Source organism: Mesocricetus auratus, unplaced genomic scaffold (genome assembly GCF_017639785.1).
Source record: "Mesocricetus auratus isolate SY011 unplaced genomic scaffold, BCM_Maur_2.0 Super-Scaffold_100006, whole genome shotgun sequence".
In the NCBI taxonomy this organism is placed as follows: domain Eukaryota; kingdom Metazoa; phylum Chordata; class Mammalia; order Rodentia; family Cricetidae; genus Mesocricetus; species Mesocricetus auratus.
The window spans coordinates 19082894-19095487 of NW_024429190.1; positions in this window are offsets into that span (position 1 = coordinate 19082894).

Genomic DNA, 12594 nt, shown 5'->3' on the forward strand with positions numbered 1-12594 from the left:
TGGTAAATGCATCCTTTTAGGAACTTTTCCAGAACTGAGGCAAGACATTTAGTGTGCTTTCTTATTAATCCTCGTGATGTTTTGGGACAGTGAGATGTGAGGGAGGGTTATAAACTTTCAAGTTCATGAGTTCAGCTGAACATTTAATGACTTGGAGGATATAATCCAACCTCGTGGATCTTTATTTTCTCTGCTTTATGGAAGAACACAATAAAAATTGTAACAAATTCAAGGGAGATAATGTTTTTAAATTGACTTTTAATTTGTTTTGAGAATTTCATACTGTATTTACATCATATTTACTTCCCTCTTTTTCCCCTCTAACTCCTCCCATGTCTCCCCTCCTCAAACTCATGACATCTTTTCTTTAATTATTGTAATGAATGTGTGTGTGTGTATAAATATATGTGCTTGAGTCCATTCACTGTTGCTTGTTTGTGTGTTTTTAGGGCTGACCACTCAGGATTGGTAACCTATCATGGGACTCCCTCATGAGAGAGGGAGAATTGCCCATAGGTCTTCATCTAGTGGCACAGCCTTATGGAAATTTCCCCATCTACATTGGCATGTCAAATGGTGATGTCATTGTTTAGGTCTTGTTTATGTGATCCTATTGTCGAGATTTCATGCGTGCAGATTTGTGTCATGTATAGAAAACTCTATCTCACAGCAGACATCTTGGTCTTTCAGTTCTTACAATCCTTCTGTACCCTATTCTGTCATGTTCCCTCACGTATAGAGGTGAAAACCATGTTGTAGATATAGCTGTGGATACCCCATAGTCAGTTCTCTACATTTTGAAAAGTTGCTGATTTCTGGAATGGTCCCCATTTGCTGCACAATGAAGCTTCTTTGATGAAAAGGGAGAGATGAACTTATCTACGGGTATAAGGATAAATATTTAGAATGTAGTTGGCAATTCTACTGGCATAGAAACATGACAGTAGTAGCTTCTCCTCAAGGGTCCATTGCGTTGCCAACTACAGTTACTCAGCTGGCTTTACAGTACCATGTATGAAATCCCTTATAATTAGCCAGACTTATGTCTTTCCAGGTAGATGCTGGTTACCCTGGGATATAAATGCCACTGTTGAACCCTTGGTTATCAGCATACTGGTCATTGTTGTGGTTTACAGCTGCATAGGACAATTGATTGCTTTCTCCTTGGCAGCTTGCATATAACTATTAGAAATGATGACATGTAGTCCTTAATGTATGCTTGTCCTCCATATGTGCAAGTGCACATGCATGCATATATGTTTGCCTACACTGGTTTTGGTTATTCAGTGTTTTTTGGGGGATGTTCCATCAGGATTTTAGGACTACTTTTCTATCTATGCAACATCATTAGAGTTTTGGTAAGGATTACATTAACTGTGTAGATTACTTTGCGGGGAGTGATTATCCTAACAACATTGCCTTTTCTGTGAAGATAAACCAGAAGTTTCCTTTTGCTGCTGAGGATAGTGGCACAATACTGGTAGTGGATACATTGACGAGACTGAGCCCAAGGTATCTGAGGCATTCTGGGAAAGAAGATCCTAGAGAGATGGTAGAAATGAGGAGGGTAGCCAGAAATTTCCCCAATATTAGCTCAGGCAGAAAGACTTTAGGAAATCTATATCCAGGTATTCTTTTGGGAGCTTCATTGTGTGAGTTTGTTCACTGAAATCCCTGTTAATGTAAGCATCTAAAAGCTTTTGTTTTGGAGTTGCTTTGAAGAAAATGGGAAGGCACCTGTCTTGATATTCAAGTTGTATTGGGATGAATTAACGAAGACAGGAAACACAGGGAGACTGCACTCAACAGAAGGAGTTGTGGATGGGAAATGATATCTCTGACACATCTGTGGAGACTGATGGATGAGCAGAAGGGGCAGGGGGGGAGTTTCTCTATGGAGATAGAGAGTCTAAGCAATTTTAAACTAAATTTCCCTGGCAGCTGATGAGAAGACAGAGCACCCTGAGATGCTCAGGCAGGTGCCACTCAGACTGCAGCTCTTGGATGATGATTAAATGAAGCCATTTAGTGACAGACACAGTCTTGAGCCCAGGATATACTGGGGGTATAGTCACTGACAGTAGCTCTTTTTCTCCAATTCTGAACGTGTGGTGGCAATTTGTGATGATGTCTTTTATCTTTGTGATCATTCCATAATTCTTTGAATGCTGAACATCTCTCTCACTGGTCATTTCATAAAGATTCATAGACACTTCCTTACTTGAAAGCATAGCACACCAGCAAGTCACCAATATCACCTAAAAAGAATTTATAATATAAAAGGGGAGGCAAAATTAACACAGATAATTTTAATTCAAGCTACAAAACAACATTTCAAAATTTGGGCCTTGATTTTTCTACCTGACTCACACAAAGCTCATACATACATACGTATGTATGTACATACATACATACCAAATCTCTTTTTTCAATTTTGTGCCCACATTTTAAAATCTGAAAGTTTTATATAAATTTTTTACCTTGTTTAAGATTCTCTTATATTTAAGTTCTCTGCTAAAGCTACCTACTGCAGTCCCAAAGCTAGTAGGTGTTCAATAATATTTATTGGATAAATAAATAAGAAATGAAAGCTAAGTAGAGTCACTATCAAGACAATATTTGATTCAGGAGGACAGAGATTCTGCCTCGTGTGTCTCTGCATTCATAGTGTATTAGAACATAACATTGGTTATGAGTTAAATAAGGCCCCTCCATGAGCAATTATAGACAATCTACTGAGTATAATGCACTGCCAGACTTCTAAATGAAGAATGAGAAAGTACCCTTCTAGTCTCATGAACATAAATCAGCAGACACTAAAGGTATAACAGGCATGTGCACCCTGTTGACAACGTGACATGAACTGTCATCTACAAAGTTCATGTTGGAGAATCATGCAATGGCTGGCCTGAGACTATAGCTCACTTGGTAGGCTACTGGCCTAGAGTGCATGCGACTTTGGGTCCAATCATAAACCACATGTGGTGGCATATAGAATCCATGTACTCAGTAGGTATAAGCATGGGAATCAAAAGCACAAGATCATGCCAGTTATATAGACAATTGGAGGCTGGTATGGGATACATGAGGCCATACCTCAAAAATTGCAATGGAGAAACCTCATAATCTTTTAAGTATATTTGTGATTTTGTGTTGAGCCACATTTATAGCTATCCTTGGTTGCATATGGCTGCATGTGTCTCATAGTCTGCAGGTTGGAAATGATTCCTACATTATCTGTTGGTTCAAGAATATGGAGTAGAATCCAACATAAAATGGTGTTATGAAGCATCTCAAAGGGTGCCTTCACGGGAATGAACATGGACCTTTGTCAGTGACAACAATAATATCTAGTATTTACTGAGCTCTCCAAGAACATCAACTCTGAGTTAAACATACTCACAGACTACTGAGTCTGCATAGTTTGGGGCTTGTCTGGTTATTTGTCTGACCTGGGAAGCTCTTCCTGGAGTAGATATATTCTCTGTGTTACTATCTGCCAAGCTTAGCATTAGCCCATGGTGGTAGAAGGTGTTCAAGGCACAAGTGAACCATGCATATGCTTTATAAAACCCTTATTGGCATCACCGTCTTACACATTCCACTGGCTAAAGCCTGTCATTTGTTTAGTCTAGATCCGGAGGAGCTGAAGATCCTCCAAGCAGCAGGGTGAAGGTGTGCATAGTTGGAGATAGGTTCTCCAGCTTTCTATTGCTATGACAACATATGTGAGAAAGAAAAGGATGGATTCACTTTGGCTCATGCTCTCAAGAGTTTCAGCTTGTGTTGGCTTTGTTGATCCAGCCTACAAGGAGACAGCATGGCAGAGGAGACTGGGATGGTAGAGCAGAACTTTTTACCTTATAGCAGTCAGGGAGAAAACAACCTGCGAGGATTGTCTAGGCTCCCTATCACCCTCTTCCTCTGACTAGCTTCTACAAAATTTATGCTTCCCAATACTGTAGACAAGTTAGTAACCCAGCTATGAGTTAAACTGATAAAGTTAGTACCCATGCTGTTTGATCTCTCCATAGTTCCACTATCAGGGGACTAAACTCTTCAGACTTTTGGCATTCATATTCAAACCATGATGGGGTACAGAATTGTAACTACTGATGTAATGAACAATAAATGTGTTGAAATTGCTACAAGGAAACTAAGGTTTGCATTACAAAGCCCAGACAACAAAGCTTTAGACTTGGTGAATTTGAATTTCAAATCCAGATGTTTCTGCCCCACCTTTATTTTATCAGCATTCTACTTTGAAGGAACAGTGACAATCCAGGATAAAGATACAAGCATCACACTCTAAATCATTGAAACAAGGTTTTTTCTTTTGTAATAAATTATGGATACAGAGATAAAAGTGAATGAATGCACTCGAATAAATGCAGGCAAAAGGCTGTGTGTGTCAGGGAGGGGAGTTGAAGAAGCAGAGGCCTCTGTGAGCACAGAGTGAAACTGAGTGGAAGTGAGTAGAAAATCTTCCTCCAAAGAGCTGACATGTAGGTGGATCTCAGAGACAATTTCACAGAAGGAAAGGGTGGAAGGGATTCCTGGCAGAGAGCAGTGTAGATTGACAGGATATAGAACAGGATCCATTGCGTGGAACTGAGCTAACCAGTTTGAATTCTTTAAACACAAACCTTCTTATATTAGATGCCTCAGAATAACTTGAAGCTTCTAGTGAAAAGGCAGTGTCAGGGGTCTCTCATTAAAGGTTTGTATTCAGCTTGTGTGGCCTAGAGGCCAGGTAGCTAGTATTTTATGCAGAAGCCCAATGTCTTTGAAGCAGGAGCACAGAATGCCCTTGCCATGCTTCAGAAGTGGTTTTCCTTTCCCCCAAATCCATGCTCTGGAATCTTGGTTCCATGTGCAGCAACTCTGAAAGGTGGTAGGTGTTTTCAAAAGGTGAGGATCAGGATTAAGGCTGTAGCTCAATGGTGTAGCACTAGTGGGGCATGTGTGAGGCCTTGGGTTTGATTCCCAAAGCAAGAAAGAATAAGCATGAATAAGAAGTAGGGTTCAGTGGGAGGTGACTAAGTTCCTGGGACCTAACCCTTGGGAGCGATTAATTCTTATCTGGAGGGAGTAGGTTAGGCTTTCAAGGTCTGGGTTGGTTACTAATAAAGCAAACTATTATAAAGTGTGTTGATCTCTTCTATATGCACTTCCTTTTTAGAAACACTTTTTTATTATATATTTAAATTAGAAACAAGCTTGCTTCCTATGTCAGTCCCAGCTCCCTCTCCCTTCCCTCCACGCCCACTCTCCCCACCAGCTCCCCCAGACCCCCACCCAATTCCCACTCCATTTCCCAGGGAGGGTAAGACCCTCCATGGGGGATCTCTAGAGTCTGTCATTTCATTCCAGGGATGGCCCAGGCCCTCCCCCAAGTGTCCAGATTGAGAGAGCATCTCTCCTTGTGGGATGGGTACCCAAAGAGAGCTTCTGTGTTCTTGTTTCCTTTATCACTATGTGTGATGGTTGACTCTTTGTTGCTAACTTGACAAGATTGAGCATCACCTAGGTGACACAGTTCTGGATATGTCATTTAGGGAGTTTCAAGAAGGATTTACCCCTGAATGTGGGTAGTACCACCCCACGGACTAAGATTTTGGATGGCAAAACATGGAGCTATTGACTGAACACCAACCTTCATCTCTCTCTGCTTCCTGACTGAGAGTGCAACTTGACCAGCCTCCTCACATGCCCATTGCCATGCCTTCCTTTTATGTTGGATTTAATCCTCAAAGAAATCCTTCCTGTCTTAAGTAGCTTTTGTCAGGTATGTTGTCCTAAGAAAGAGAAAGGTAAGTAATACACTAACATGATACATTTATTCCAGTTTCAAAATGATGAATTAAAAATTAGCTTGATTATCTTTTATAGTGTCCACCTTAAGTATTTTATATAAATACAACATGCAAGAGGGCACAAGGAGATTAATAAGCTCTTTATATGCATCGAAGGCAGCAGAAGGAGATTAGGAGGTGATACGATCTAGTAACTGAAGAGCACATGAAGAAAGCTCTTCTAACCATGTTGAGTTCTGAGTTCACTTTCTATGCAATGAGGACATTCCACAATAAGTCAAGAAAATATGATGAGTAGACATAAATGTTGGAAGGTCGTTTCCCTTGCATTTATTGTTCAGATCAGAACTGAAAAAGTGTTGAATGAGAACAATCACTCAGAAGTGATTGTTGTAGTCTAGATGGACCACATCAAGGATGGAACATTATAACTTGAAAATATTAGTCTGAGTCATAGTTGTAGGCTGACTGTTTTCGTTAATGGTATGATGAGTGAATGTATTGTAAATTAAACATGAATAGATTTGGTGGAGATAGACCTTTGTGAGGCCAGCACTGATGAACTCAAATAGAACACAAATTTGCTGAATTCTAATTTTTGATGAACTAACTATTGATGGTATGTCTTCATTCTGAAATGCATCCTCTACTCAAATCTAACCTACTTTCTGTGCAGTGTTCTTAGAAAAAGTATAGCCCCTTTACTGAAGGCTCCTTAAATATATACATCTTTTTCCAAGATTAATTAGGCGATCTCCCTGGGTCAGTTCCATTAACCTGTAATTAGGATGTAAAGTTGCTCACTCTCCAGGACATTATAATTGCATCTCACCATGTGCAGATACATATTGTACTGGAAAACAAGCAGGGAAAAGAGAGCCTGGTGGCAGAACATACTGCCATTGGTTCCTGGCCTGGTCCTAAGTGTGACCAGCCAGGTTTCCGATCCCTCTTTACCTAGTGGGTTCTGGTAAGGATGTTTATGAGAGGAAGCAGAAGGGAGACTGAAGTGTCTAGATAGATACTGCTAGAGCATCTCAGTCAGGCCCTTTACATAAGCATAAGTACATGACTCCTAACTTCCTTCCCTCTGTCGACAGCTTATTTTCAGCAGGACAAATGACTTTAGTTGCACTCACCGGTAAAAATGCTAACTAAGGCTTTAGGAATGGCAGGACAGAAATTAGGCCCCACAGTTTTCAAGTGCAAAAACGAGAGTTTTGAGACTAAGAGTCTAGCCTGCTTCTCCTCATTTCCAGTCCAGTGCCCCTGAGCAGATAGATGTATGGAAATCCCAGAACGCACTCTCAAAACAGTCTAGGAGGATGTGAGCTTTCTCATCACTGTTGCCAAAAACCCAGAATGACTTAAAGGAGGAAAGGGCTGTTTGACTCACAGGCTCAGTGAGCTCAGACCATGGATGTTTAGAATCACGATATTAGGAGAGGTGTCATGGTAGCAGGAGCAGGGAGCAGAAGAGCCTTTTCACTTCATGTAGGATAGGAAGCAGTGAGCCAGGAAGAGGATCAGGACCAGGTCTACCATTCAATGGCACTCCCATAGGGTGTACCTTCTGCAACTCAGCTCAGCTCTACTTCCCAAAGTTTTCCAGTACTTCCTAGGATATTGCCACTAGCTGGGGACCAATCATCCACATATGCAATGTCAGGATATTTCACAATATAACCATAACAGGATGTAATTCTCCTCCATCTATGTGTTCAACATCTCTTCCTAAGCCACAATATAAGAGCCAGTGCTGTTACAAGCTCCTGTTCCTAGCTTTACTGAGATTACAGTCTTTTACAGTTAATTAATCAGTTATAGTTTTGTTTTCACTTTCCATTAAAGGAATGTTATAATTACAAAGAACAACCCTAAGTGTCTAGGAGTATCTTCATCTGTCACGATACAAATGTCTTTCATCCTGGTTCGACTACCAGGGGGTCCCACAAACAGACCAGGAAACAAAACTGTCACCCACATGCAGATGGTCTGATTTGATCCCATGACTTGATGGGGGTAGGCTTGGTCCTGCCTCAACTGAAGATTCCAGGCTTTGTTGACTCCCCATGGGATGTCTTGCCCTTTCTGATGAGTGATGGGGATGACTTGGAGAGATGTGAAGTGGGTGGCAGGAGGGAAAGGATGGGGAAATGTGGTTGGTATGTAAAATGAGAAAATAAAAAATTTAAAAGTATATTAAAAATAAATGTCTTCCATCTTCAGCAACCATCCCTGCTTCTACCAAGGCTCATAGAATGTTTTGGAAGAGGAGGTGGAAAGAATGTAAGAGCTAGGAAATAGTGGGGAGTGGTGTTGAATAATGTCTTCTAAACATGACTTGTGGATTCATGAGTGGTGCTTATACAACACCCACATAAGCCCTTAAAAACCCAACATGGACAGGGAAAGGTTCCTGAAGGCCCACTTCTAATTGAGGAGCTGTTGGATCCTGATAGTAAGCAGCTTAGGGAATGATAGTTTCTTTAAGCAGGACTAGAAGTAGACTTCTCATGCTCCAGTGGATGACCCCACAGCAATACACACACAGGCATGGTGTGATTGGATTATTTTAAAAAGACAAAGTTGGGAGGGAGATTTGGCGGGTGCGATCTTCAGAGAGTAGGAAGGGGAATGAGGGGTGGATAAAATCAGAATACCATTGTACATACATACAAGAACAAAATTTTAATATGTGAGTGGATATTCTCATCTCAACTTGCCTCCTTGTTTCTGCTCTCATTCAACATGGGGAAGATGATGTTTCTTTGTGACAAAATAGAAGATCCACAAAGGGAGCCTGAAAGAAGGGAAGAGAATTACACTGAGTTTTAAAGTGGGCCCTTTCCAGTGTGTGAAGAGTTCCAATTCTAGAAACTACAGATGCTACTGTGAGGAGAAAAAAAGCCTATGGCTATCCTAGAGGCTCTTGAGATGAGGTCATTTGGATGGTCCAGATGAGCCCTGACTCCAGCAAGAAGTGTTTTTATTAGAGTGAGAAATGAAGAGACACAGAGATCAAGGGAAGGTCAGGTCAAGCTAGAGGAAAAACTTAACAGAGACCTAAACACCCGAGGGCAACAGAAACTGGGAGAAATGAGATTTTCCCTTGACCATTTGCAGGAGTCACACCTGGTGACATTCATCTTGGGAGGAATGTTTTTCTGTTGTAAGCCATGCAGTATGTGGAGATTTGTTTGAGCAGCTTCAGAAAACCAAGGTGACAGGTCCCAGGACAGCCATGAATGCCAGGCAGGTGGGCAGGTAGGATGAAAGCTCTCAGGAGGTAACGCTGCAGGTTCATATAAACATGAGGTTGGTCACTTGCAAGAAACAAGGAGTCAGCCCGAAGCATCTGGCTTGCCTCAATCCATTTGGCATTGCAAAGAGTGGGCTTCAGACACTTGGACTGAGTGTTATTTCAAAAAAGGAGAAACATCAGCTTACTACTGAGGTGGTTCCACACCCATATTTATCTCTGCATCTTTTACAATAGCCAAACTATGAAATCAGCCTTGGTGCTCATTAACTGGTGTGTGAGTAAAGACATTGTGGTGCATATACACAATGGAGTATTATTCAGCCATAAAATGGAATGGAATTATGATACTGCAAGGAAATTGATGGAACTGAAGATCACCATGCTAAGTGAAGTAAGGCTCACAAAGGCAAGTGTCATACTTTGTCCCTCATGTGTGGAATCTAGGAGAGGGAGGCCAGAAAGAATCATCAAGAGAATGAATCTGAACAAAATATATCATATGCATGTATGGAAATGTCATAATGAACCCTTAACTTTGTAAATAAACATTTAATTAAATAAAAATGTTATCATATCAAATCTTAGAAAGGCCAAAAAGACTACCACCGAGAAATAAGTCAAACTGTTCACGAAGGGCCTGACCCCAGTGGGTGCTTGGTAATTGTCTGGTTTTAGCTTTGTCCTTTGGTTCCTTGATGTCTATTTCTGGTTATCAGAGGGGAATCCAACCCAGAAAACAGGAAAGTCCCTACTCTCATTTTCATCACAGCTCACCTCACCTCACCTCACTTCTGAATATAACTTTGTTTTTATTTCTTATGACAAGCTGGGGCTCAGAGATGGCCAATGGAATTTCCTTGTGTTGAATATAGAGTTAAACCCCAAGATTTTTTCCCTCCCTAAAACCAAGTTTGTAAAAATTAAGTTTGTTCATAGCTCTTGACTCTTCCATGAGTTCTGAGCAGTTATATTTCCTTTGCTGACCTAAAACTGAATAGACCATTTCTATCTTCTGTTGAAACTTGGCTTCACACACAGGAGAAAATCCAGAGTAAACTTGAAATATAAATGAAGCATAAAATAAATGTCAAATGGGAAAATAACAGTTAGTAGAGGTAAGCAAGAGCCTGAAGTTCACACTCCACAGAAAAATGACCTCCCTTCTCCATGAATCCATGGGTCTGAAACTACTTCTGTGTCAGTTGGACCAAAAAGCCACCCTGCAGCTCCTTTCTTCTGTGGCTTCTCTTGTTTAAAACAGTCTGATGAGAGTGAGGAAGTATCTTTCCATTTTTGCCAATGTTTGCTTTGTAGTGTGTTGAATGAGTCTTCTATGCAAATTGCTAAGCTAATTGAACCACCATCATTTTAGCTGAAAAAACACTCGGGCCTGCCAAAGTGCATTTGCTTGTGTGCACAACGTCACCAAGGAGAGGAATGGATCCTAAATGCCAGGTGCAGAGTGGAAAGCTGTGTGTTTGGGGGTGATGGGTCTGATATTAGAAAGGCTCACTTCATACTCCAACAGACAGCGTCTTTGATCCAGGAGGGCCAAGAGACTTGCCCAGGGTGGCAGGCTGAGAGGAAGACAGAAGCAGTCAGGGTCCTTCCACATGCCACACTGGGCCAGTCAGAGGCTGGTCTTGTGAATAGAAGAATGGAATTTCCTTCCTCACACCTGAAATTTTATTCAGTTAAAGGCCTGGACCTCAGCTCCGCCCTGTGTCAGTTGCATCCCCTGCTTTGATTATAACCCGTGTTCTTTATGTGCTGTCCAGACTCCTGTGAACATGACACACTTACCTAAGTATGGAGACACATAAATAAATAAAATATCAAAGTGCAAGGCTTCAGGAAAGGCTCTCAGAAGGAGCATCCAAACTCTTCAGGGATCAGATTCATTTGAACAAAGAATCATCCATCCAAAAACAAAAAAAGAAAAAAGAAAAGAAAAAGAAAAACAATCAACTTATTCTCTCAGCATATTTATAAAACTGGGTTAGTTCCCTCTGCAACTATGTACCAAGTGTGTGATGAGGTTCAAGAAATGGGCCAGGGAACTGTATTGTATTCTCCAGATCTAAAAGATTCCTTCTGGGTTGGGGAAATATCCAAGGAACTTGCAGCACAACTGGGAATGAGATGAAGCAGAAGTCTCCTGAAGGAATGAGAGGTGTCACTTGTCACACTTGACCCATTCTCCTACCAAGGGAGAGATTTGATGCCAACCTGGAACTCATTAAAGAAGTAACCTTTTCCCCATAATTAAAATCATGCTCAGATCAAAGCTGAGCTTTTCAGTGGTTGAAAGGTACCCGGCTCAGACAAGGGTTCTCTGGTATTTGGAGGTCAGGTAATCTCTTCTATAAGGGGGTAGACACTCAGATATAAGCCATTGGGTGTTGTAGCCAAGAAACTGCATCAGTAATAGCCAGCACTGGGCATGGTACTTGTCCAGCAAATGCATTTAATAAAACCTACCAAACCAAGATTAGGTTATCCTTATATGATGTGTTAGTATTTTATAACTTCATCTCCATGCTCAGAAAGCTGTCTCATAAGGAAAACATTGAATATGTCACTATAATAGAGAAATAAAACCTGTGATAATGTCAACCCCTACATTTATAGGCAGAGATCCCCAGGAGTATGTGGAGTGTACATTCATCTCTGAAAAGCCCATTGTTGTTCACAGTAGAGTTGGAATAGATCATTACTGTGTATTACAAAGGTCTGCATAGGTGGCTTGTGGGTAAGGGTGTTTGCTGTCCAAACATAGGAACTTTAGTTCAGAGCCCCAGTGGCCATAGAAAGAGCTAGTGTGATTATGAGTGCCTGTAACTCCTGTATTGGAGAGAGGAGAGATTCTTTAGGGTTCTGAAGAGATAGGGGATCCTTTAGGGTTCTCTTGCCAGCTAGTCTATCAAAAAAACAAAACAACAACAACAAAAAACCAGCAAGCTCCAGGTTCATCAAGGCCTTGACTCAAGGGAATAAAGAATAAAATGATACAACAGAACACCGGATATTCTCCTTTGGCTTCCCTGTATATATGTAGGTGTACACACACACACACACACACACACACACACACACACACACACACACACACACACTGAAACATAACTAATCCTCATATAAAGGCTGCAAGGACTTTCTGTCAATATGCGTAGTATCCTAGCACAACACAGCCATAACTTCATTTACAAACAGAGAAACTAGGGCTCTGAGAACGTATGCCACTCATACATGGATAAGAAGTGGAAGGGATGAGTCCTGCACTGGATCCTGGACCAGCTGGTTCGATAAACACTGTGCATGTTGCTTCTCTAGCTCTCACACCAGTTCCCAAAGTCCAGACCCCACATCCATCAGCCAAGCTTCCTTTTTTAATATAAAACCCAAATAATCTCTAAGCAAGGCAGTTACTTCATCACTTTTATGTTTATTTTTATTGCTGTTATATTTTATTATCAATAACTATGTTTTCCTAAACCACTTCCAGTAATGGCC